This window comes from Mesocricetus auratus, unplaced genomic scaffold (genome assembly GCF_017639785.1).
Source record: "Mesocricetus auratus isolate SY011 unplaced genomic scaffold, BCM_Maur_2.0 Super-Scaffold_100011, whole genome shotgun sequence".
NCBI classification, from domain to species: Eukaryota; Metazoa; Chordata; class Mammalia; order Rodentia; family Cricetidae; genus Mesocricetus; species Mesocricetus auratus.
In genome coordinates this window covers 40,306,832-40,332,968 of record NW_024429195.1, presented here as the reverse complement: position 1 = coordinate 40,332,968, position 26,137 = coordinate 40,306,832, and positions in this window count along the sequence as shown.

Genomic DNA, 26,137 nt, shown 5'->3' with positions numbered 1-26,137 from the left:
CTCCACCTGGCTGGAAACTGGCTCTCAGAATGTCAAGAGCAGGAGAGAATGGGCTGTGCAAGGCTAGCGGAGAGAGGATTGACACTTCAGTGGTAACACGTAATGAGTCACTTAAGGACAGTTTAAAGATTTAATTAACAGCAACAACCAATAATGAGTAAGCTGAGGCAAGCCCACTCCTATCTGCTACACCTGGAAGGAGCGCACAAAAACACATTCCAAGAATAATTCCGTGTTTTCAAGAAACTAAGTCACAAGACTCTTGTCTGGTTTCCTTGGAGTATTCTCACAAGCTCTCAGAATTCTCATGACTCTATTCCTGGACTGTGTTCCCACATCAGGGGGTCCACAACTGTCTAGAACTCCAGTTCCAAGAGAGTTGGTACACTCTTCAGCTTCTGTGAGCAAACACACACACACACACACAATATTTTTTAATAAAAGAAACCCCTAAACTATATTTTCTCTCACAAGGATATGTATATGCCTATATAGATTGGGATTACATTCCAGTTACCATTATTTGCTTTCTCTGCCTCCTTCCTTCCTTCCTTCCTTCCTTCCTTCCTTCCTTCCTTCCTTCCTTTCTTCCTTCTTTTTCTCCTTTCATCCCCCTTTTCTCTTTTGAGACAGAGTTTCTGTGTAGCAAGGGGCGACCCTGAATTTTACCCTTCTGTTTCTACTTTGTGAGCATTGGAGTTACAGGCGCGCACTAGCACACCAGGTTTATGCGGAGATTGAATTCAGGGCTTCCTGAGTGCTGGACAAGAACTCTTCCAGCTGCATCACACCCCCAGCCCAGTACTTTTGAAGCTACAGTTTTGAGGTTTAACGTCACAGGAACTGACTTTGATTTGAACATCTAAAGGTAAATACCACTTTAACTCTACCATCCCTGCTGACGCCTGTCCTCTGCCCAGCCACTCCCCGTCTACTTTCATGGCTTCAAAAAGAGATCTATTTTATTATTTATTATGTATATGTGTGTGATTGTGTAAGTGCACATATAATTGACTGCCTGTGGAGGCCTGAAGAGGGTGTTGTATTTCCTGAAGCGGGAGATACAGGCAGCCGTGAGAGACTGTTCTGCTCTGCATGGGTTGGTCCTGGAAACCTGGCTGGTGCAGTGAGGTCATAAAGAAAAGACAGATTGATAGACACACATACAGCAATGCTCAGAGCTTGCGGGCTGTGCTTGTTCTAATGGAGGGTGCCAATTGCAGCAGCCGGTGCCAACTGCAGCAGCCGCCTAAACCTAACTGGGTTTATTGTATGTATCAGAATCAGGAGGCAGGTTTCTGGGGTACAGCAGGACGAGGAGACAGGGTTAGCTCATCTCAATAGGAGGTCTCTGTAGAGTGACAGTCTCGGGCTGTGAACATCCTGGAGAAGGAAGTAGTTGACAGTTTCTGTCCACACTGGTCAGTCACTGGTACACACTCACATTTGGACCACAGCAAGGCTCTGCCAATTCCACGGGTCCGAGGCATTGGAGTCCGTGACATTACCATGTCCATGTGAGACACTGCATATTAACTTGTGACTTCATCCCCTCTCCACAAATGACTGGAAGTCTCTATACACCATTGTATTCCTGCCCTCTCCCATATCATCAAAATTTCTGGCATATCTCTGTTGGGGGAAAAATGGGTAATATATGTTACCATCCTTGGTGGTTATAATAAGCTTTGCTTGTGTATTATTATGTTCCAGTTTTAAGTGAATCAAGTTCAGATAGCTCATTTCAGATAGTTACCAACAGCTTGATTTCACTCTGAAACACTGGCTAGAGCCCTGGGAGTTAGAACCACAGCAGGAATAGAAATAGTTGGGTACAGTCACATAGTCCTTCACATTTTCTGGCATGTGGAATACTCACTACAGCAAACAGGATACATGCCCACTGAAGACCATGAGCTCTGAACTCTGCCTAGACTTAAATCTAAGCTTCTGCATTTATGAGCTCTGTAACTTACTGAGATACTTAACTGCCCTTCTCTTCTTCAACTAGTTCAGCTCTTAATGGAGACACAATAGTTGCATAATTGGAAAAGAGACGTGTAAAACTTGCTATATCCAACATAATACTCATTTCTATTGTACCAGAGAACAGTTCAGTCACTATTAGTATTACTGATCTTTCTAGCCAATAGCTATGTGAAACAGATATTATTGATCCCATTTTATATACAGTGAAACCAACATTCAGAGTGAGTCATAAAAAGATGTTTAATTTAAAAAATGTTTCTTGATCATTTCTCGATTCTCTCAAATGGAAGTTACAAATAGCCTTTATCCCATAGCTGACCAGTCCAAACTAACCAGATGGTCCCACTATGATTGTAATACAAGGGAATCTGATAAATACTAGTGAGTACTGAATTAGAAAGTGAATACTTTTCTGCTCTCGGGATATAAAAAATTGAATAAAATAAAAGACATATTTTGTATTATTAGAGGTGATATTGAATTGTGTTAATTGTCCAATAAAATTTATAATCTCAGACACTACCAATAAAATGGTTCTAAGGAAAAAAAGGTATTTACCAGTGTTGCACTGATCTGCCTGTAGCGCTTTCTCTGTCTCTCTGTCTCTGTCTCTCTGTAAGCACAATACTCTGCACAAATAATATTTGAACCTGTGCTGATTGATAAGATATGAGATGGGCTGGGCAGCGGTGGCACACACCTTTAATTCCAGGACTCAGGAGACAGAGGTAGGGGAATCTCTGTGAGTTTGAGGCCAGCCTGGGCTACAAAGTGAGTTCCAGGACAGGCTCCAAAGCTACACAGAGAAAACCGGTCTCAAACCCCCCACCCAAAAAAAGATATGAGATGGATATTTTCTTTCTTTTTTTTAAATTTATTTTTCAGTTTAAATTTAGATAAGAAACAAGGTTGCTTCACAAGTCAGTTCCAGGCCTCTCTCCCTTTCCCTCCCCTCCTCCCGTGCCCTCCCCCAGACCCTCCCATTATCCCCTCATTTCCCCAGGGAGGGTGAGGCCCTCCATGGGGGTGTCCATAGTCTGTCATTTCATATAGGGCAGGGCCTAGACCCTTCCCAAGAGTTCAGGGTGAGAGTGCACCTCACATTGTTGGATGGGAGTCCAAAGTCCGTGAGTATACTCGGGATGGGTACTGATCTGCTGCCCAAGGCTCAATAGATGACCTAGGCCTCCTCACTGACACCCAAATTCAGGGGGTATTGATCAGTCCCATACTGGATTCCCAGGCTGATGCCTGGGATTCAAGAGTTAACCTTTGTCAGGTCAGCTGTTTCTGGGGGTTAAACCAGCCCAGTCTTAATCCCTTTGGTCATCAGTCCTCCCTCTCTGTTACTGGCTTTCTTGAGTTCAGCTCAGTACTTAATCTAGGGAGTCTGCCTCTTCTTCCATCAGCCACTGAATGAAGTTTCTGTTTCCCAGACTCTCTGGCCATAGGATTGTAGGCTGGCACTCCCCAGATCTATGTCTAAAATCCATATATGAGAGAGTACATGCCATGTTTCTCTTTTTGTGACTGGGTTACCTCACTCAGGATGGTTTCTTCTAGTGTCATCCATTTGCCTGCGAATCTCAGGATTGCATTGTCTTTTTCTGCTGAATAGTACTCCATTGTGTAAATGTACCACATTTTCTCTATCCACTCTTCGGTTGAGGGGCATCTAGGTTGCTTCCAAGTTCTAGCTATTACAAATAATGCTGCTATGAACATAGTGGAACAGACATCTTTGTTGTATGAATGGGCTTCTTTTGGATATATGCCTAAGAGTGGAGTTGCTGGATCTTGTGGTAAGAGATGGATATTTTCTATTACTAATATTCTAATCTCATATTTTTAAAAAGATTAGAGAAAAAGCTTCATCAGGAAGGGATGGAGTATTGTGAAATGCTGTCTCCAGGCTGGCATGGGCCATTGCACTTACGAACTCACACACCTGTGATTACCTTCGTGAGGCCTGTATAAGACAGTGCAGGCCCGGGGTCCATCACCAAGGGGACGGGATCTCATAAAGATCCATTCTCCCTGAGGATGTAAGGGCAGACAATGGTTGTACAAGCTGGGCAGGGACAGAGGCATTCCCTTAGGTGTGGTTGATAGTAAGGTTCCCACCCCTGGGTAAACAACCCCTCACCCAGATTCTTGTAAGGAACCCTAATTAGTTTTGTTTTCCCTTTTGTTTCTTTTATTTTATTTTACTTTTTACATGAAAATGTTTTCATACAATATATATTGAACATGCTCTCCTCCCAACTTCTTCCAGATCCTCCATACTTCCATTCTTACCCAACCTTATGTTCTTTTTCTCAGTTTCAAAAGGAATAAAAGAGAAAGAATTCACAAAAACACAAAAAGGAAAATTAAATCAACAGAAAACAAATAAAGCAACCTGCCCCCCACCTTCCCACCTCCCCCCAACTCCCCAACCCCCACCCCCTTGCATATAAATAAGTTATCTTGGAGCTATTCTATGTTGGCCACTATTCCAGGGCATGGGGCCTGTTCTGCAGTGTGGTTGATGCACGCAGAGACACTCCATTTGGAGAAAGCTGGTTTCCCCTTTGCTAGTAGGTATCAGCTGCAAATACCACCTTGTTGAGAGGTAGAACTTGTGCTGGGATTTTGCCTGGATTGGGCCTGTTGGGGTGTTATGCATGCTGTCATAGACTCTGTGAATTCATATGTGCATCAGTCCTATTGGTTCTGGAAGACACTGTTTACTTAGAATTGGGGAAGGGGAAAATATGATGAAAATACATTGTATGAAAAACATTTTAATAAAAAAGTTAATGAATTAAACAAAAACATTCTCTTCTATCCTTAGCCATGTACCAGCAACCTGATAAGGACTCTAACATGCTCTATTAGGTTAAATACATTGGAAACCTGACTATTTGGAAATTATGGCTTCCTGACAAAACTCTTCTTTGAGATTCAAGGGCAATAAATCCCTATTTCCTGATATTTTAAGTTTTCAAAACTATGATGTTTTAAACACTTTTTTTTTTTTTTTTGGTTTTTCGAGACAGGGTTTCTCTGTGACTTTGGAGGCTGTCCTGGAACTAGCTCTTGTAGACCAGGCTGGCCTCGAACTCACAGAGATCCACCTGCCTCTGCCTCCCAAGTGCTGGAATTAAAGGCGTGCGCCACCAACACCTGGCTTTAAACACATTTTTAACAGTCTCCATTCTCTATCATCTGAATCGCAAGGGTTCTTCTTTAGGGAATAAAATTCATTAAGTACAGCAATTATTTTGGTTTTTAAAAGTTTTTTTTTAAAGATTTATTTATTATGTGTACAACATTCTGCCTCTATGTATTCCTGAATGCCAGAAAAGGGCATCAAATCTCATTATAGATGGTTGTGAGCCACCATATGGTTGCTGGGAATTGAACTCAAGACCTCTGGAAGAGCAGTCAGTGCTCTTAACCTTTGAGCCATCACTCCAGTCCCAAGAACAGCAATTCTTTTTTTTGTTTGTTTTTTCGAGACAGGGTTTCTTTGTATTGTTTTGGAGGCTGTCCTGGAACTCTCTCTGTAGACCAGGCTGGCCTCGAACTCACAGAGATCCACCTGCCTCTACCTCCCAAGTGCTGGAATTAAAGGCATGCGCCACCAACGCCCGGCAAGTACAGCAATTCTTACAATGCATTGTAACCCACAGGAATATTCAATGAAAGATAATGCAAAATTCAGCTCTCAGTATGTGTTATACCTTGAGAGCACAAACCCTACACAAAGTACTCTATTCATGTGAACTTCTCTGTATGGATAGTATCTCTTTTATTATTCTTTCTTGTTCTTTCTAAATGCTGTACTATACCCACATACATTTGTTTACTGATATACATGTACACATTATGGGCAAGGATCAGAATGTGAGGGAAAACATGTAATTATTTTCTCTCTGAGACTGGATGGTCATGTATTTTAAGGGCTCGTTTGCTGTTATAAAATACCATGAAAGCAACTTGAGGAAGAAAAGCTTTAGTTCAGTTTACACATCATTCGGGGAAATCAGGGCAGGAACTCAAGGCAGGAACCTGGAGGCAGGAGCTGATGCAGAAGTCATAGAGGAATGTTGTCTCTGGCCTGCTCCACTTTGTTTGTTCTGTTTGCTTTTTTATGTAACACAGACCTACCTACCCAGGAATGACTTCATCCTGTCAATCCCAAATATTCGAGGAGAAAGATGACCAACCCAAATCATCAAGGCCAAATTAGTTAAACCAAGCAATTAATTAAAGGAAACTTTTTATTGCACACAGGTTGCTTCCATCTAAGGCGGGATTTTAGAGGTCAGCATTGGTTATGAGGAAGACAAGGTTTTTATAGCTCAGGGGTAGGAGGACAAAACAGGTGGGTTTACAGGAGTAGAATATCATAACACGTTAATCCTAACAACCTCCTGAAACAAAGGCATGACTGCAAGGTACAATTACAAAATGGTTTCCTGGAAAAAGCACTTCAGAGCAATTTGTAGTTAAGTTTACTGGTGGACATAGCCCAATTCTTGAGAAACAAGAGATTTAATAATAAACAGGAATTAACCTAGGTTGTCTTTACGTAAGCCTATGATAGTGGAAGGCTAGTTCATCAACCCCCTGCTGGGCCTTCCCACACCAATCACTACTCAAGGAAAAGCTCCATAGACTTCACTACAGGACAATGTGATGGAGGCAGTTTCTCAACTGAAATTCCCTCTTCCCAGATGACCCTGACTTGTGCCAAGCTGGCAATAACTAACCAGAATATTTTAATATTATACATTGCCGGATTCTCCAGCAGGTAAGGAAGTGGAAGAGCCGGTCCCACCAGTCCTTCCTTGGAGCTGAGATGGAGAGTGTCAAAGTCCCAGACACCCCTCCTAGTCACTGAGTCGGGGGACTGTCAAAGTAGGATCTCATTTTATTGCATCAGGCAGGTACTTATATAGGGAGGGGGTGGGAGACTAAGGATGGGATGAGATGGTGTGAGGTGTAGAGGCCACTGATATGTTGCCATGAAACAGTAGCGAGGCAGAGGCGGTTTGGGGTCAGATCATGCTGAGTCACTCAAACGGTGAAGTTACAGGCCAAAGACAGGTCGACAAACTCAAGTCAGGCTCAGGAAGTTACCCTGGGCCTAGCGTCGAGCCTCTTTAGGCCCAACATCTCCCCCTTTTGTTTTTGTAAGCACGGCAACCATGGCCCCTGTCTTAGGGGGATCTTACCCATCAGTGGGTACCATGTATCCAGCACTTCGAGAATCCACTCCATGACCTATCTTAGGTTGTCTCAGCCTGTCTGAGATCTTACCCGTCACTGATCAGATGGAGGGACGCTCATAGGAAGACAGCCAATCATAGGAGGAGCTAGACTCCTGGGTGGCAAGCCTGTGATAGTGAACTTCAACCTGATGGAATTTCACTGCCTCTAACCATTGGTGGATGAATTGTATGATCTTATTGAAAAGACAGGGCTCAACAGTGAGGAGAAGGAAGAGAAGGAGGAGGGGTCCAAGCAGGAGGAGGAAGTAAGGTAGGAAGCCATGTAAGCCAGCCCACAGTGGGTTTTCCTGGAGGTCCTGCCGTCTCCTCTCCAAGTCCTCCTTGAAGCCTTTTGAGTTTGTTCCACCCTGGCAGTCACAGTGTTTCCCCATATGATTGGCCAGGACATCTCTGGCATCCTATGGGTTTCCAAACTCTCTGTCAATAGGCAAGATGAGCATCATTGGTACCAGAAAAGGCAGTAGCACCCACATCTCCAATCATTCCTGGGGGAAAAACCAAGACACAGTCCTCAGGGGTGGAACACTCCCTGGAGAAGTCATTGTCCCCTTGTTGGGGTAAATATTTTAGATCTCTTTCTGGTACACAGATGGGTCTTTTTTCCTCTTGAGGGAACACCCATCCAAATCCTTTCCCTGCTGTGAGAAGTGGGTCTGGTCCCCTCTAGGCTCCAGTTAATGGGTCTCGCCACCTGACCCAGATGGAGCTGTAGGTGACAGATGAGGACCAGTGTTTCTGAAAGGGGGACAAATGTGTATCTTCTATGCAGGCATGGGAAAAGGTATCAACGGAAAGAAAAATACAAAGTTTTCCAAATGGAGAATAGTGTGTAACATCAATTTGCCAAAGATGATTGGGACTGAGTCCTTGGGGATTGCTTCCAGTAGTTTGAACAAGTTAAATGATTTTTGAATGGCATCTAATGCCGTAACAACAGCAAATAGTTCCTTAAATTGAGCTGATCCCTCAACCTTTTGGGAGATCAATTTTATGGGCACTGGCTGTTTACCCTGTCTTGGGGGGGGTAAATGATCAAGGAAGTCCCCAGCTGTCCTCCATCAGTGAATACAGTTAGGAACGCAGGGTTGGGTTGATATAGAAAAAGCCTGGGGAGTGTCCACTCTAACCTGGAAAAAGAGCTGATCCATTTGTGAGGGCCATAGTGACACCCAGTTTTACCTAGAAACCCCTCAAGAGCCATAGCAACCCTGTTATTGTTTCTCTGAAGCCAAGAGAAGTCTGTCATTTTAAAGGGTACAACAAGGAGATGAGGTTCCATACCAAACAATCAAACAGAAGTATCTCTGCCCTTGATAATGCAGTTTGCAATCTGGTTGGTCATTGAATAGACCCTGGGGACCCCACCTATTGAGAGGTGAACCCATTGAATGGGCTCACCTTCTTGAGCCAGTAGGACCATACACAATATTTCCCCAGGGAAAATGTAGAGGGAGATGGGCAGATTAGAATCGAACCTCTTTAGGGTTGTGGTGTCTATGGCCCGTTGTACCTTGTGTAATATTTGTTGATGACGAGAAGGCAAGGCTACTTGAGAGAAAAGGTCGAGACCCTTTAAAAGTTCAAACAAAGGAGATAGTTCCTCAAAGGTCATGGATATCCACGGCCTCATCCGGTTTATCTCTCCCAACAATTTTTGGAGCTGGGGAAAAGCATAGGAATCTTGGATATGTAATTTAACAGGAGAAATAGCATCATGGGATAATATGGAGACCAAGATCTTAAAGGGAGGAATGGTTTTCAGGAGCCACCTGAAAATTATTAGCCCCAAGGACAGAGAGACATTCGGCAGTAAGGCCCTGGAATCAGATGAATCGGGACAACTCAACATTATATCATCCATATAGATGAAAAATAGGACATTGGGATGGCCAATTAAGGAGAAAAAAATGTATGACATGTAATACTGGCACGTGCCCTATGGAAGAACGGTCCATTCAAATCCTAGATACAGCCCCCAGAAATTAATAGAAGGTATGGAAAAAGCAAACTTTTCCATATCATCAGGGTGTAATGGAATAGAAAAAAAGCAATCCTTAATATCAATAATAGTTAAATGATAGGTGTTAGGGATGGCTGGAATCCAGGGGAGTCCCCTCTTGGGGGTCCCAAAGGGTATAATTTTTTTTATTTATTTTTCTTACATCATATAAAAATCTCCAAGAGCCTTTAGCCTTTTTTATGGCAAAGACAGGGGAGTTCCAAGGACTTGTTGAGGGTCTCACGTGTCCCAAGACTAGCTGTTGTTCAACTAGTAAGTGAAGTTGTTGTAATTTAAAGGAAGATAGGGGTCATTGCTCAACCCATACAGGGTCCCCAGGTTTCCACTGGATTTTTGACACTGGAGCTGAGTAGCGGCCCTTAGGATTGGGGGTGGACCTGAGAATGTTTTTGTCTAATTTCTTTAAAAGAAGGATCGTCTCTGTAGTGAGGGTGGCTAATTAGTCCTTGTTCAAACTGTTGTTCATATTCCTCTTGATTTAGCAAATCATCATAAAAGGCCTTGTGGTCAACTTCACGGAGAATGCCTTGGCCCAGGAGGTAAGCAGTTAGGCCTGAGATCACCAGGGGGCACACCTCCCGGTGATTACCATCGGGGTCAGTCTAGGGATGCCAATTAGCTGTTTCCTAAGATAAGGATTGTCCTCCTACACCAAGTATGGGCAGACCTGGGACCAACAGCCATGTGGGAGAGACCTCTGCCTTTCTTACCACAGTGTGTTCGACCCCCAGAGTCTATGAGGGTCATCTTTGGCCTCAAGCAGAGAATTAAAGGCATGGTCCAGTGTGTTTTGACCACTCTCTTCCCCTTATTTAATGGGGCTCAGCCTGAAGGCTGAATTTAGACTTACAATCCTTAGCCCAATGAAACCCTTCTTGCATTGAGAGCAAGGCGTTCGGAGCAGCAGGGTTTGTCAGGGTGCCTTTGACCTGATTGGATGGAACACTCTCTTTTAAAATGGCCTTCCTTACAGCACCCAAAGCGAGATCGTCCTTTCCCCTTGTGACCTGTTGAAGAGCACAGACTTGAGCAGCTGCGTCCTCACGGTGAGCAGCCTGTAAGGCTGATGCCATCGCCCTAGCTTGATGAGAATTGGATCTCATGTCTTTAGTGGTTATAATCTATCTACTCATAGAGTGATCCCTTAGTCCAAAGCAAGCTACCTTATGATCACTTGTAATGCCTTCCCAGAACAGCATCTTAACAAACATAGGGCAGCAGGAGGAAACTTTCTTTGTAGGCTTTTTTCAATTTTCTCTATAAAGGTGGGCAATTCTTCATTGGCTTTATGGGTTAGTCCTGTAATGGTGGGTTCAGATGTGCCCTCCTCTAGCTTTTTCCACGTGGCCATCCCCAAAGCCCACACTTGGTCCTGGTATGGAGCAGGGATGGCAGCCTGTTGAAGCCCTGTGGAAAACTGGTCAGTGGTGCCCGAAAGCATCCCGTAAGTAATAGGGACTGGGGGGTTTTGCAACCTGATTACTCTCAGCCTGAGTGCAGCACTCATCTTGAAAGAAGGCACAAAACTTTATACACAGGGAGGCGGAAAGAACAGCTTTAGCAAGGTTCTTCCAATCCTGAGTGGTACCCTGGAGGGGTATCAGGTCCATCCTCTGAGACAGCTTTCTTAAGTTCCTTTAGGTCGTGTGACTCCCAGAGGTACCAGGCAGTGGGTCTTACCACTGGAGTTGACACCGACAGGGAAGGGGTTGGCCATCCCTCCCCCAATGATGCCACCCCATAGTAGGGCAGAGGTATAGTGGGGGTCTGAAAAGGATTAGCAGGGGCGCCTGGGGGAGATCGACCTTCAGAGGGCCAAGAAGCACTTCCAAAAGGGTCTAAGGATAGGTACAAGGGCTCAAATTGGCATAAGGGACTGGGGTTTGGTTTGGATGAGAACTGCAGGTGATTGGACAAACAACTGTCCTACTTAAAAAAAAAAAAAAAAACCTCTGTTTAGTCTTTACCACTGTGACTCCTTACTGTAAAGCTGAACTCTTCAAATGATATGCAACACAGGGTGACGACTTCCTTCCTTGCTAGGGCAAGATTCTCAAAGATGTGGGCATATTCCATCTGTGGTTCCTGAGAATGGAAGAATTCAGTCACTTCCCCTAGAGCTCAACCCTGCTGAGCTTCAAGGCTCTGCAGGGTTGTTGCCAGACCAGGTCCCAAATAAAATGTGGCATGAAACAGAATTTTTGCCCAATTACTCATGTGTGCATGGCATAAAAGTGCCAAACCTTCTGCTTGCCAAACAAGAGTTAGCGATGGATGGCTGAATGGGAAGCATGATGGGAAAAACACGAAGAATAAATACAGTGCCGCGTGTCAGTAGAGCAGAGCTCGGTGGGAAAGAACGCTGGTTACAAGACGCATCACCAGTCAGATTTCTATGCCCTTTCCTTATCTGAGCCCCTTTCTCTGTCCCAGGAAGGCCCCTTTTCAGGAGAAGCAGCTAAGACTGCTGAGGAGGCCAGGATCAGACAAAAGAGTGTGTGTATGTCTGTGTATACGTGTGGTGTGTATGTGTGGTAGTGTGGTGTGTGTGTGTGTGTGTGGTGTGTATGTGTGGAAGTGTGGTGTGTATGTGTGTGTGTGGTGTGTATGTGTGTGTGTGTGTGGTGTGTATGTGTGGTAGTGTGGTGTGTGTGTATGTGTGTGGTGTGTATGTGTGGTAGTGTGGTGTGTGTGTGTGTGTGGTGTGTATGTGTGGTAGTGTGGTGTGTGTGTGTGTGGTGTGTATGTGTGTGTGTGGTGTGTATGTGTGTGGTGTGTATGTATATGTGTGTGTAGTATTCTGCGTGTATGTGTGGTGTGTGTGTGTGTTTACAGATATCTTTACAGCAGCTAAGTGTAACCTAGAGATGAAGCCTTCCCGCTATGAGCAGTTTCTATTCTGTTAAATGATAGAGAGAGAGGAAGAAAACAACAAAGAGCAGCACAGGCTAAAACTTTACTGTCTAGCAGTAAAAGTTTGCTGAGCCCAGCTCAAAGCTTTTGCCTGCACTCGCCGACCCCTCTTCATCCCCTACAGAAAGGGACTGGCCTCATCCTCAGCTACTGATCATTAACTCAGCAAATACAGCTAGCCTTTCTGCTCAAAGGCAAAGCCACTAAAAGCTGCGTTTTCCAGTTGACAGGATGCTTTCTCTCCTCCACACTGCTCTTCCCCCATGGGGCCAGAAGTAGGGATGCCCCACCTCCAAGCAGTGAGAATCCTGGTTTTCATTGCCCAGGGCGGTGGAGAAGCATGCTCTAGACATGAATCACCTGTGGGTCCCATAAAGAGGTCGGGAGGTCCCTGGACTTGGTAAGGTGACCCAGAGTGCTTTTGGGTTCCTAGCCCTTCACTAGTTGTCTCCATTGCCAAGCTTAAATCTGCCCAGTATATGTGGTGGTAGTTAAAGTCTTGAACTCAGACTTGGCATGTAGCTCTGTTGGTGGAGTGCTTGCCTAGCATGCACAAAAGCCCTGCGTTCAACACCAGTGCTACACAAACCCAGTGCAATGATGCACATTGGTAATCTCTGCACTCAGGAGGTGAAGGCCCGGATATTCTGTCTACATAGTGAGTTGGAAACCAGCCTGAGTTGCTTGAGACCCTGGCTCAAAACACCAAAGTCTTGAAATTAGTCTCCTGGATGAAAACCTAGTTCTGGGGACCTTAGTCTCTTAATGGGCCAGTGGCTTGGTTTTTCATCATGGATGGTGGGAATTAACAGTATTTCCTATCTCATTGAACTATATAAGGCTTAAATTATTTCATCTGCAGGACATTGTTTTGTGCTTTCGGTAAGTAGCCAATAAAGTGCCAGCTCTCTCTGTTACTTAGTGTTCTGAGGCTTAAGCAGTGTCGTAGCTAGTTTTAGACATTTTTAAACTCTAGTATAGCTTAAAGGAAAGTCCATTTCAAATTTTGGCCAGGCCAGTTCCACAGGACTGACAAGACTAAGAAACAGGTAGAAACAGGGTTTGTTTTCTGGTTGGCCTTGAACTCACTACATAGTTAAGAATGACCTGGAACTTCTGATCCTCTTGCCTCTAGCTCTCACATGCTGGGATTACAGGTGTTTTTCTTATGTTAGGTGTTAGGTGTATTAGACAAAAAAAAAAAGGGAATTGTGGTGATATATTGTTTATGGTTTAATAAAACTTGCCTGAAGATCAGAATGCAAAGCTAGCCGCAGCCATAGAGGCCAGGCAGTGGTGGTGCACACAATTAATCCCAACAGCTCTACTAGTTAGCCAAAGAAGCTGGGTGGTGGTGGTACATGCCTTTAGTCCCAGCACTAGAGAGGTTTATGAGACAGCAGCAGGACCTCAGACCAGGAATTTAGTCTCCAGCCACATTAAGGACAGCATTGCTCCAGCCTTGGTAGAGGTGAGAGCTCTCTGGTGGCTTTGCTGTTTTGCTTTTCTGATCTTCAGCTTGAACCCCAACATCTGTCTCTGTGTTTTTATCATTCATGCTGCACGTGTATGCTTGTACATACGTGCCAGATGTCAACCTCCAGACAGTTTTTTTAGACAGGGCCTCCTGTCAAGATTCCATGAGCGACCTTGTCAAAAGCAAAAACATCCATGCACAAATATAAAAAAAAAGTTCAAAAATATTTATGTTTTTAGTTTATTTATCATTTTGTGTGTGTGTATGATATGTGTGTGTGTGCGCGTTCATGTGTGTGGACATGAGAGGACCTCTTTCCACACTTATGTGGGCTTAGGGTAATTGACTCAGGCTGTGTGCCAAGTGCCTTTACCACTTCCCTGACTCATTTCACATATTTGTATCTCTTGAGTTTCTATAAGGTTTTCTCCATTTTTACCATGTAATGAGCACCAAACATCTTTAGGAGGCATGGTTAATATGGTATTTCCTCACTTTCTCATTTTTCTGAGACAGGGTCTTGTGTAGCCCAGATTAGTTTCACACTCACTATGCAGTAAACACAAGAACTTCCGGTTCTCTTCTCTTCACCTCCCTGGGTAGAGAGCTGGGGTTATCCTCATGCACCACCACACCTGGTTCGTGCATTGCTGTGGCTTCTTGCACCCTTGACCAGCACTCTACCAGCTAGTCTCTAACTTCCATTTATTAATTTATTTTTTAACGGATTTAATCCTTTATTTTCAGAAGCATGAATTGTCATCTTGAGTGCAATACAGTTTGAGAGATGCTGACATAAGAAAGGATTGTACTTATAATAACTGTTATATCACCATAAGATGGACATTCTTCTCAAAAAGTGCAGTGGGAATCTATTCTAGTGCCCGTAAGACTGGTGTGTCTGGGACTGTGTATCAATGGCCAGGCTAGCTACTTGCATGAACCCACGGCATGCCCAGGACTGTACCAGGCATCTCACAGGTAGGGTCTGAAGCCCAACCATTGAGAAGGAGCAGTGCAAACAGAGCTGTTGACAGGGATTACTTCCAGATCATCCTTTGCAAGGGCAAGAGCTCCCACTGGCTGGGGTCAGGCATCTTTTGACCATATTCAGAAATACTGCCCTGTGTCTGCCTCCAGCTAGCACCTGCCAGCACAGTCAGCCACTCCACGAACTGGAAAGGCATCTCCTGTCATCTGAATATTTGTGCCCCCCATCTCACATTCATATATTGGCACCCAACGCCAAAGGTGACATAGACATGGAGTTTCTCTGTCAGCTCTCACTAAGGGGTGTGCCAGCCTTCCTAAAGAGTCATGAGCACTCTGTGAAGAAGACAGCAAGAAGGTGTTAGCTTAGCTCAGACATGGCCTCTCACCTGATACCAAGTCTGCCAGAATTAGCATCTTGGAATTTCAAGTTTCCAGAATTTGAGAAGAAATTTCTGTTTGGCTAGAAGCTACCCAGCTTATATAATTCAACGTAACAATGTAAACCAAGATTGTGTCTCAGCTTGAGATAGAAGAACTCTTTGTTATTTTCATTTACAAGAATACCTGGGTTATTTAAATGTGTGAGTGTGTACCACATGTGTGAGGTACCTAGGGAGGCCACAGAGGGCATCCAACCCCCTGGACCTGAATTTATAGACTACTGTGAACTGTTCAGTGTTTGTGCTGGGAACTGAACTGTAGTCCTTTGGAAGACAGGCAAGTGCTCCCAACCACTGAGCTATCTCTTGAGCTAAAATAATTATTTATTTAAAGGATAACTTTATTTTAGACTCAGGACAACCCAAAGCCGAAGAAAGCAATATACAAATTAAAATCACAGTACACAATTGTCCTCACTTGGATTTCTGTTGCTCTGAAGACATCATGACCACAGTAACTCTTATAAAGGAAAACACTTAGCTGGGCCTAACTTACAGTTCATGGTAGAAAACATGGTGGCATGCAGGCAGACATGGTGTTGGAGAGGCAGCTGAGAGTTGTTGGGGGAAGTCCTGTGCATTTGTCAATAAAGTACTGTTGAGCCTATAGGGAACCAAGATAGGAGGGACTAGGAGTCCAGGAGAACTCTGGGAAGGAGAAACACAGGGAGTTCGAGATGTAACGCCATGGAGTAGGAGCCCGGAACTATTCTCCGGTAAGAGACATACTTAGATTAACAATTATGGGGTAATTACTTAAGTCAGAGCTAGCCAGTTAGAAACAAGCAAGGCCAACAGCTTCATAATTAATATAGCCTCCTGTGTGTTTATTTGGGACTGATGCGGCTCTAGAACCAGGCTGGCGGGAAGGCGTCTCACAAGGAAAAAGCTTCTCTTAACAGAGAGTTCTGCATGTTGATCTGCAGGTAGCGGGAGACTCTGCCACACTGGGTGTAGTTTGAGCATAGGAGACCTCAAAGCCCACCCCCACAGTGACACACTTGCTTTAACAAGGCCGCCCCTCCTAAATAGTGCCATTCCCTATGGGTCAAGCATTCAAACACACGATTCCATGGGGGTCATTCCTATTCAGACCACCGTGGTACTGTTATTTTTATTAATTTTAAAGTATTTGTTCGTATTTGTATTTGGTATTTTAACCATGTTGGATTTTTTTTTCTTTGTTTCTTTTTCTGTTTGGCTTTGTTTTAGGGATAGTCTCTCAAGTAGGGTAGGCTGAGCTGCCATTCACTGGGTAGCCAAGGATGTCTTGAACTCTTGGTCCTTGTGAGTTAGGATTACAAGACAGTGTTTGGCTAACCCTTTTAAATTTTAAGATAATTTAACATTTTAAAATAACTAACATGGCTCATAAGCTAAGGGTGATTGCTGGCAAATCTGTCAACTTTAGGTGGACCCCTTGGACCCACACAGTGGGAGGCTATTACCAAATGTGCACTATGGCATGTGCACACATCCCATACAATAAATGAATGTAGTGCTTTTTTCTTAAGTAAAAGAAGAGCAAAGTATCTTTTAAAGCCAATGTAAGACATATAAATTAGAATTATAATTGATTTAGATTTGTGGTTTTAGGTAAAGAAGATATGAGTTTTATTAAGTCTACAAACATTTTTCTAACATTCAAGAGAACTTGAGACAAATTTTATAACCAGTCAGTCATATTTATGACTGTTAGATAACTGCTTTTGAATCTACCTGCCCAGCAGCTTAGGCTTTTTTTGTTTGTTTGAACACAGAGTTTCTCTGTATAGCCCTAGCTGTCCTGGCCTCACTTTGTAGCCCAGGCTGGCCTTGAACTTGCAGATCCACCTGTCTCTGTTTCCCAAGTGCTAGGATTAAAGGTGTGCAACACCACTGCTTGGCTGCAATGTAAGCATTTTTAAAAAGGTAATTGGACTCATTAAATGTATACATGCAGTTTAATACGTGGTAATTTAATTAACCAAACTAGAAACACACTTTTAAAAGGAGCAGCTAATTTTTTTTTTGTTTTGTTTTGTTTTACGAGACAGGGTTTCTCTGTATTGTTTTGGAGGCTGTCGGTCCAGGCCGGCCTCAAACTCACAGAGATCTGCCTGCCTCTGCCTCCCAAGTGCTGGGATTAAAGGCGTGCACCACCACCGCCCAGCTCAGCTAAATTTATTAAGTGCAAACTTTTCTTTTTCTTGTCGTTTTGACACAAGGTCTCACTATTGGCCTAAGCACGCCTTGAGTTTGTGGCAATCTTCTTGTCTCAGCCTCCAGAATGATGGGGTCACAGGTGAGTGTCACCACGCTAGGCTCTATAACACGAATTTCAAAGGTTAGAAGAATAATCGGGCTTCCAAATGCATAACTAATACGATTGCTATGGAATAGCATATCCTTTAGAGACTTCTCTTGTGGTGGCAGGAGAGGTGGAGGAGACAGGGAAAGGCTGGACCACTCCCTCAAGCACTCTCTTTCCCTAACCAGTACACACTCGAACACTGTGCAGACCCCAAACACAGGACACACACCTGGCTGATTATGCCCTATCTGTAGCCAATGGATAGTTTTTAGATGCTCATGCCGGAAACAGGTGACACAACTTCTGTCATGGTGTGGTCCTTTCCATTAAGCAGCTCTGCTCACTCTGTTTTTTTCTCTCCTCTTTTCACCAAACTATTTTTTTTTTGAGGCTCACGTCGGCCCCAAATTTCCCTTGAACTTCTGATCCTCCCGCTTCACCTCCAGCTCCTTACTCTGGAAGCTTCGATGTGTGCTTCTGCACCCGGGCTTCCTGAACGCTAGGCAGTCAGTCGCTCCACCAACTGAGCCCCATCCACAGACCACGCATCAAAGTAACCTTGGGCAATCCTTTGCCCTTTCCAGTCTGGACCTGCATAGCCTGCCTCCGTGGAAATGAAAACTGTGCCTTCAGAAGTCTCAAATTCACGTTCTTGGCTTGCCTGCAGCATGACCTGAGAACCACTGTTTGACTTCCTTATACCATGCATTAGCCTGAGAAAACACCGTTTACCCACTGTGGGCCCCGTGCCCGAAGTGGAGACACACAGACCTTGCTTCCTTTCTCTGCTGCTGAGGGAACAGGGAGAAAGGTTGCCAGAACCCGGCCGTGTTGATAGCGTGATCTCAGGCCTCCTAGGCCCAGCCAGAGCTGTGAGGAATGTGATTCGTCTTTATACCATCCTGTCTAAGGAAGACATTGCCTTTCCTGGCTGTTGAGAAAATTAGAAACAATGAACAAAATGTCTTGAAAAGTGCTTGCACCATGCCTTATGAATGACAGCCCCTAGCTCTAAGGGCCAGTATGCTCACGTGTACAAAGTCACTGTGGGCTGACCTGTGGTTACATATAATTAGCAGGCTCTCTCTCTCTCTTTTTAAAATACCGTACTATTTTATTGACTCTTTGGGTATTTCACATCAGGTACCCCAATCTCACTCCCAGTCCTTCTATATTCATCCTCCACTCGTGTAGTCTCCCCCACAAAAAACTTAATGAAAAAAAAATTAGAAAAGAAAGAAAAACAACAACAGAGTCTTGTCGATTCCCCTGGGCAATTACCTCTATCAACCACAGCGTTTCTGAACATGTGCCTTTTCACTCCATCTCACCTGCGTCTGCATCACACAATTCATTCATTCATTCATTCATTCATTCATTCATTGTAGCGGCATTGGAAGTTGCAGTGTGTCATGCACTATCATGCCTAATCAGCCCAGCTCAAACAGCTTTATTTGTGAAAGTTCATTGCAATGAGTCATTAGGCTAGGACCAGCTCTCTGGCTTCTGCTACATTGTCAATACTAGACCCTCACAGAGACTCTCAGCTAGCCTGCTGTTGCTCTGAGTCATGGGGGATCCTGCAGCTATGCACAGGCCCCTTCATGTGCTCCAGCAGTTCCTAGATGGGGAAGACGTTGGGATGGGCCAACTTAAAGCCCTAGCAGGATATTCCTAATAAAAATCATTTATCTGGGCATGGTGGCATACACTATTAATTACAGGACTTTGCGGGCAGAGGCATGTTTATCTGTTTCTGTGAGTTCAAGGCTTGCCTGACTCTGTCTTAAAATAAACAAGTAAATGCACAGAACATTTAAGCCGAGGTTGGTAGTATATGCCCATAATCCCAGCACTCTGGAGGTGGAGTCAGAAGGATCAGTTCAAGGTCTTCCTCAGCTATATACTGAGTGTAAGGCCAACCTGGGCTGCCTGAGACCCTGTCTCAAGAAAATACAGAACACAGCAAAAGAAATCACAAAAGCACCTGGAGCACAGGACACTCGGAGCAATCAGATAACACAGTACTTTGTTTACACTGGCTGCTTAGTTCACTATGTTTGTACCCATCATTTTTTAAAATTACATAATCACACACTCATGAATGCGTAGAAGGCGGAGAACAACTTTTGGGGATCAGTTCTCTTCTTCCACTGTGTGCTTCTTGAGGTTGAATCCAGACTGTCAAACTCCTTAATGAGCCCTAAAGTCGTGGCTCCACTTCCCAACTCCTTTGAGTACCAGATGTGCTAATCTGTCTTGTCTGCCTGTCAAACCTTTTCCTGGGGACATCTTGTACTCAAAAACAAGCACTTTTTTCCCTAATTGCTCCCGCATCTTTCCCACCTTTGCAAACAGCCAACTTCATTCTTCTGCATCCTTGGTCAAAACCCAGTAATTGTCTTTGGATTCTGCTTTTCAACGACACACCAAAAACTATTGAAAACCTATTGCATTTTTTATCTTGACAAGTGCATAGTTGAGCCAGGCATAGGGAATGACATCTGTACTTCTAGCACGTGGGGGCTGAGAGAGGAAGAGCATGGAATCTGAAGGCCACCCTGGCAACGGAGTAAGTCCTGGTCTGTACACCATCTAATTTCCTGACAGCATCTTCTCTGGGATCTCAATGAGGGTCCTCGGTCATCAGCACCCTCTCTGGGTTGGTCCTCTGTGTAGGACCAGAGCCCTTTTCTTTTAGAGGTAGGACAAGCAACATCTTTGCTCAAGGCCTTCCTGTGGCTTTTCATGTCTGAGTAGGGAAAGGCCCTTTCACCTTTTGCTTCATACCTGCGAGCTGACATTTGCTGTCATTCCCAGGATACAGACAGTTGTGCTCTTACCTCTGTTTCGATGTACTCAACGTCCCCTCTCCTGGGAATGCTCCTTTCCTGGTGGTGGATACTCCCTTCTCTGTGTCATTAATATTCTGTTCATGTGTCAATATGGCTCAGCAGCCTTCTCTGTCTAGAACACTGCACCACGCTCACTCCCCACCTTATTTTGCTTAAGCTTCGTTTTGACTTCACTTTTGAGTGTGGTTATCTGACCAGTTCCTGACCTACAGGATGGCAGTGAGGAGTGTAGCCACCAGTGGCTGGACTTGGCCAGGGCAGCAAGAGCTGGAAAAGCCATGTGAGAGCTTTGCTGGAGGTGTTGTACTAGAGCGGAACAATCTGGCTCTTGTGTGTGTGTGTGCAAGTTTGTATATGTTTGTGTGAGTGCACTGAGTGTATGGGTACGCAGTGTGTGGTAACCGTGGGAGTACATGTGCACATGATTGGGGGAGTCGGATGACATCTTCATGTAGCTGCCTTTAAATGGATTCTGGAGACTGAATTCATCAGACTCGCATAGAAAGCACCTCTACCTGATGAGTCATCTTTTTGGCCCACGCCCAGCATTTATGTGGGGGGTGATGATCAAACGAAGGACTTCATACTTGTAATCTGGGTCTCTTGAAGCTTATTCAAATGCTCTGCTTGAATATCAGCAGTAAAAAAGAGGACAAACCTCCCCACGCCAGTTTATATTATCTTTGTGACAAAAGTTAAACCACAGTGCAGCTTAGTTTATTCTTATTTATTTTTAGACATTCTCACATAGCCTAGGATGACCATAAGTTTTATGTGCAGTTAGGATGGCCTTGGACATCTGATCCTCCTTTACCTTCTTTATGTTGTGCAGAAGATCAAACCCTGGCTTCATGCATGCTAGGTAAGCACTCTCCCAACTGAGCCTACAAGGCTCCAGTTATGCAACTTGGCTATGTTTTTTGAAAGTTTATTCATATTTTTAACCCCCACAGTACAAGACTGAAACATGTGAACTCCATAAAGAATAGGTACTGTTCACTTCCCTGTAAGCAGCTTCTGAAAGCCTTCTTACACGAAGCATAAATCAATGCTTGTTGAGTGACAGCAAAACTGTCAACGTAATAAGAGACAGAGCGGCACAAGGCTGTCTAAGTAAGTAGGTGGTTGGTGAGACAATGTGCTGTGTGTAGCTGCCTTTCTGTTCCGACTGAATCACAAAACTGCTAGCTCCATATTCCGAAAGATAGATAGGAGTAGTTTATAAGTAGGTGTGATTTTTTTCTTTTCAAGGGATTTTATTATTTTAAAAACTATATGTGTGTGTTGGCCTGTGGAGCTGAAGTTATTAGGTGGTTGTGAGCCACTTGACATGGGTGTTCTTAACTGCTCAGCCATCTTTCCTGTCTCCTTTTCTTTTTTTTTTTTCTTTTTCTTTTTTTTTTTTCGGGACAGGGTTTCTCTGTATATCCCTGTTGGGCCTGGAACTCCAGCTGTAGACCAGGCTGGCCTCAGAAATCTGCCTGCCTCAGCCTCCCAAGTGCTAGGATTAAAGAGGACCTTTCTTTCTTGATACAGGATCTTGGCTAAGAAGTAGCTCTGGCTGGTCTGGAACTCCCTATGTAACCCAAGCTGGCTTTGAAATTGTGCCTATTCTCCTGTCTCTGTCTCCCTGGGTGCTAGATTTAAAAAATATCTCTTTCAATATAATCTTATTTTTATTGAAATGAAAGCTCCCAAGTAGAGCCCACTGATCCCATTGAATGGGCCTTGGAGTCAGCACATAACACTATATTCTCAACACCAAGGAGATTTACTTACCTCCAAAGGATAAGTGGGCTGCCTCTGGGTCAGGCAAAGACAAGAATGGCTGACTGACATGTAGCCATTTTAAAGGCTCTAACATGGAAAAGGAAGAAAGGGGGAAGTCCTTCCCCTTGAAGGGTTGGGGTGGCTGTCTCCGATTGGACAGGAGAACAAAAGAGATGAAGTAGCAGGCTTTTTGTCATGTAGCCTGGTGGGTTTGTGAGACGTTTATAGAATCTGATCACTGGTCAAGGAGCACTGTGACAAGATCATGCTGATGAAGGAAGGTCACACAGAGAACATTCTGCACAGATGTGCTGAGATCTAGATTCTGTGGCCAAGCTGCTCATCCGTCCTGGCAGCATAGCCTGGGAGCCCAAGACCACAGAACTAACTACCCAGGTCAGCAGGAAACCGTAAGGCATCGCAGTGCACTGGAAGGAAGTCTATGGAAGCTCCGGAAACGTGAGCTAGTGAGTGCTGAGATCAAAGACATGACTTAGAGCACTGGCTAATACTTGTGGTACCAGACATCTAGTACATACTGTTACATTTGTTTTCAATACTTCATCATGTGGGCTACATAATGTAAACATTTTAAGCCATCATAGTGGTTTAAAATCTTGCTCCTTGGGTGAAGTATTATTTGAAGTAAGACAAGTCTGGATTTGTTTAGTCAGAGGTGTGTGTGTGTGTGAGAATAGTGATTCCTCTTCACACTTGGTAATAATTACCTTTACCCGATGAAAAATGTCCCAGGACCTAAAACTTATATTTTGAAACAGGGTCTCTCTACAGAGCTCTGGCTGTCCTGGAACTCTCTATGTAGACTAGGTTGGCTTGAACTCATATCCACCTGGGTCTGCCTCCCAAGTGTGGGGTTGAAGACATATGCTACCATGCCCAGCTGAAACTTATTTTTTAATTTACTCATTCATTTTTTGAGGAGAGTCCACACTGTTCTAGAAATCCTTACATAGTAGAAGATGATTACTTCTGGTCCCCCTGTATCCACCTCCCCAGTTCTTGGATTCCAAGTGTGCAGGACCAGGTTCGGGTTAGGTAGTATGGTTCCTTTACCAACTGGATTATTACGAGATCTTTCTTTCCTTTTTTTTTTATTTTCTCCTTCAAAACAGGGTTTCTCTGTGTAGCCCTTGGCTGACATTGAACTCAGAGGCACCACCAACTGACAAGAGATCTTAATGTGTCCCTTTCCTGTAGAACTTTTTTTTTTTTTTTTTTTTTTTGGTTTTATGAGACAGGGTTTCTCTGTTTTGCAGGCTGTCGGTCCAGCCCGGCCTTGAACTCACAGAGATCCGACTCCTTCTGCCTCCCCAGTGCTGGGATTAAAGGCGTGCACCACCACCATCTGCTGGGCTCCTGTAGAACTTTTTAGTAGCAATATTTGTCCTTTCTAGAAACAATTAACATTTATTCTTAGAACACTGGAAATTAGTAACAATTCTTACCATTTACCCAGATCTACTTATTGCTTGAATGTCAGTGTAGTCTTTGACTTTGTGTGTTTTTGCAATGTTGGAATGGCTAATGTGTGAGGTTCACTCTACCTTCCTACAGCCACCCATTCACCTGAGTCTTTAAGATGCTGATGCTGGAGAAATAGCTCAGGGTAAGAGTTCTTGCTGCTCTTACAGAGGACCCAAGTTTGCTTCTATTGGACTGTAATTCCAGCCCCAGGACACGGACACACGCATACACACACAGAACTGTGTAACAGTCTTCTTGAGATGAAAACATTCCATCCTCCTGGATGCAAGCTCCTTAAACAGGGAGGTCAACAACAAAGATGTAGTTCAAGAATTCCCTGAAACTGATTAGATTCATCGGGCTCTTCCCTGCTAGAGCAAACAAGAAAAGCTGAGTCTCTCTCAGCAAAGTGAAGCTGAGCTGCTAAGAAGATTTTGAGAGGAGAAAGGCCGCAAAGCAGACTCCCAGACCAGCTGTCTCAAAGAAAGAGACCAGTGGGGTTACCTGGAAGAGGTTTAGATCAACTGAGGTACCTGGAACGGACATTCTCCACCCTGTAAGTTGCCTTCAGGTTGTGCAGTGTGCTCCAGGTTCCCAGCTATTATGAGCTGTCACCCATGCTAGGGTGGACTTTGGTTATGCAGATGTCTTTGAATCATTTCTGCTCCTGTAAGTAACCCCAATAAAATTCATTGGTTCATCAAGTTGGCTGTTGTGGGTTCCCTACCTGGGGTAAGTAGATGAGTGTGATTCATCTCCCAAGGAAAAGTTTTGACACACACCACACACAGAGAGATTAAAAAAAAATGCTGAAGCTGGGTTCCTGCATCTAGAAACCAGAGCAGCCAGGGTCCAGGCTCAGCTAACTCCCTTTACAAACCACAGTGGTGCATACCTTTAATCCCCAGAACTTGGGAGGCAGAGGTGGGTGAATGTCTGAGAGTTGGAGTTCGAGGCCAGCCTGGTCTACTGAATGAGCACAGGGAGATGTCCCAAAGCTACAAAGAGAAACTCTGTCTGAAAAACAAACAGACAAAAAACCAAAAAAACCCCACAAACAAAAAACCCCAAAACCCCAAACAACAACAGCAACACAAAACACCCATAGCAGCCAAGGTGCCAGCTCAGCTAACACTCCCGTTAGCAGGCAGGCTGAAGTGGAGCATCTACAGGAACACTAGGACTCTGGACTGTGGAGCAGAGCAGTGGACCAGCGCAGGTGCACAGGCCAGCGAGAGGGTGAGGTCAGACAAGGACATTCTGGATTCAGTTCTTTCCTTCTTCCTTAGTTTGGGGTCAGGGTCTCACCATGTAGCCTTGGAGCTCACCATGTAGACCAGGCTGGCCTCAAACCCAGACATCTGCCCACCTCTGCTTCCCAAATGCTGGGATCAAGGAGCATGTGCCTCCAGGGTCTCATGTCTGCTGAGCTGTGAACTCTAGGTCAGCCAGCAGAGAAGCTTCCTGCCTCCCATTCTGTCATTGGAGGATAGGAACTAACCTGAACTTAGGTCATCAGGTGACATGTCAACCTGACTAGCAATCTCAAAGGGCCAGGTAATATTTAATAATGGTAAGATATCCTCTTGGCTCACAGGAGGGTAGGCAGGAGGATTGCAAAGCGTTTGAGACCAGGCTGAGGCACACAGGAAAATCCTCCTCAGAAACAACAAAAACCAAACAAACCATAAAAACAAAACCCCCAAAGCCAAACCAACAAGCAAAACAGAAAAAGAAAAAAACAAAAACAAAGGTTGAGGGGCACTTTACCGGAGCAAGTTTAAGTTACAGGCCCCCAACTTTTGATTTCTGTCAAGGCATTTAAATAAAGCAGTTTCTGCCCTAAGACACTGTGCCTAACAAATTCACAGGTTCTCCCCAGTCTCAACGTTCAGTGCTCACAGAACCCCAGCAGGTAGCGACGGTGGCACAGGGCCTAAGAACTGGCAGGAAGGAAGATGTCTCACAGGAGGGTTGGGAATCGCCGGCTTGGAGCTGACTGGACGTTCTTATCCACTCAGCGAGTTTCCTTTTCTTGTAGCTGTTGTGGAGGTCAAGGGCAGGAATCCCTGCTCGCCTACCCACCCACCATCTTGTAGTTTTAGAGGCTCACTGCGTGGTTCAGAAGATGAACGTTGGTTGCAGTGAGATATAGTTTACTTCCTAAAGAGAGGTTTATGTTGAACGGACACGCATACCACTGGCCAGTTCTTAAACTGGGAAGATACTACATCCTCCGGGAAGCCAAAGGACTGAACCAGGCCTCACCTTAGGCCACTGGAAGGTAAAACCAGCTCCTTCTAAACTCCCAGCAGTTGTTTTGGAAATCGTTATCTAAATTCCCATCAGGTGACATTGTTTAATCTAACATTCCCTCTTTCACGTGTGACTGTAGCTCCAAGGACACCTAGGCTGAGGCTTTCAACTTTCCGGTAGCTAGGGCATTTCCAACCCCAGACTTCTTTCGGTGGCCTTTCCACTCTTCCAGCGATCTCCCTCAAAACAGATTTCTGCCTGCAAGGAGGGGTGCCCATGAGGGGAAGGAAACTGACTTTGACTAAAAAAAAAACTAATTTAATCACTGAATTTATTAGGCAGGAATGCGTCTATAGCTGTAAAA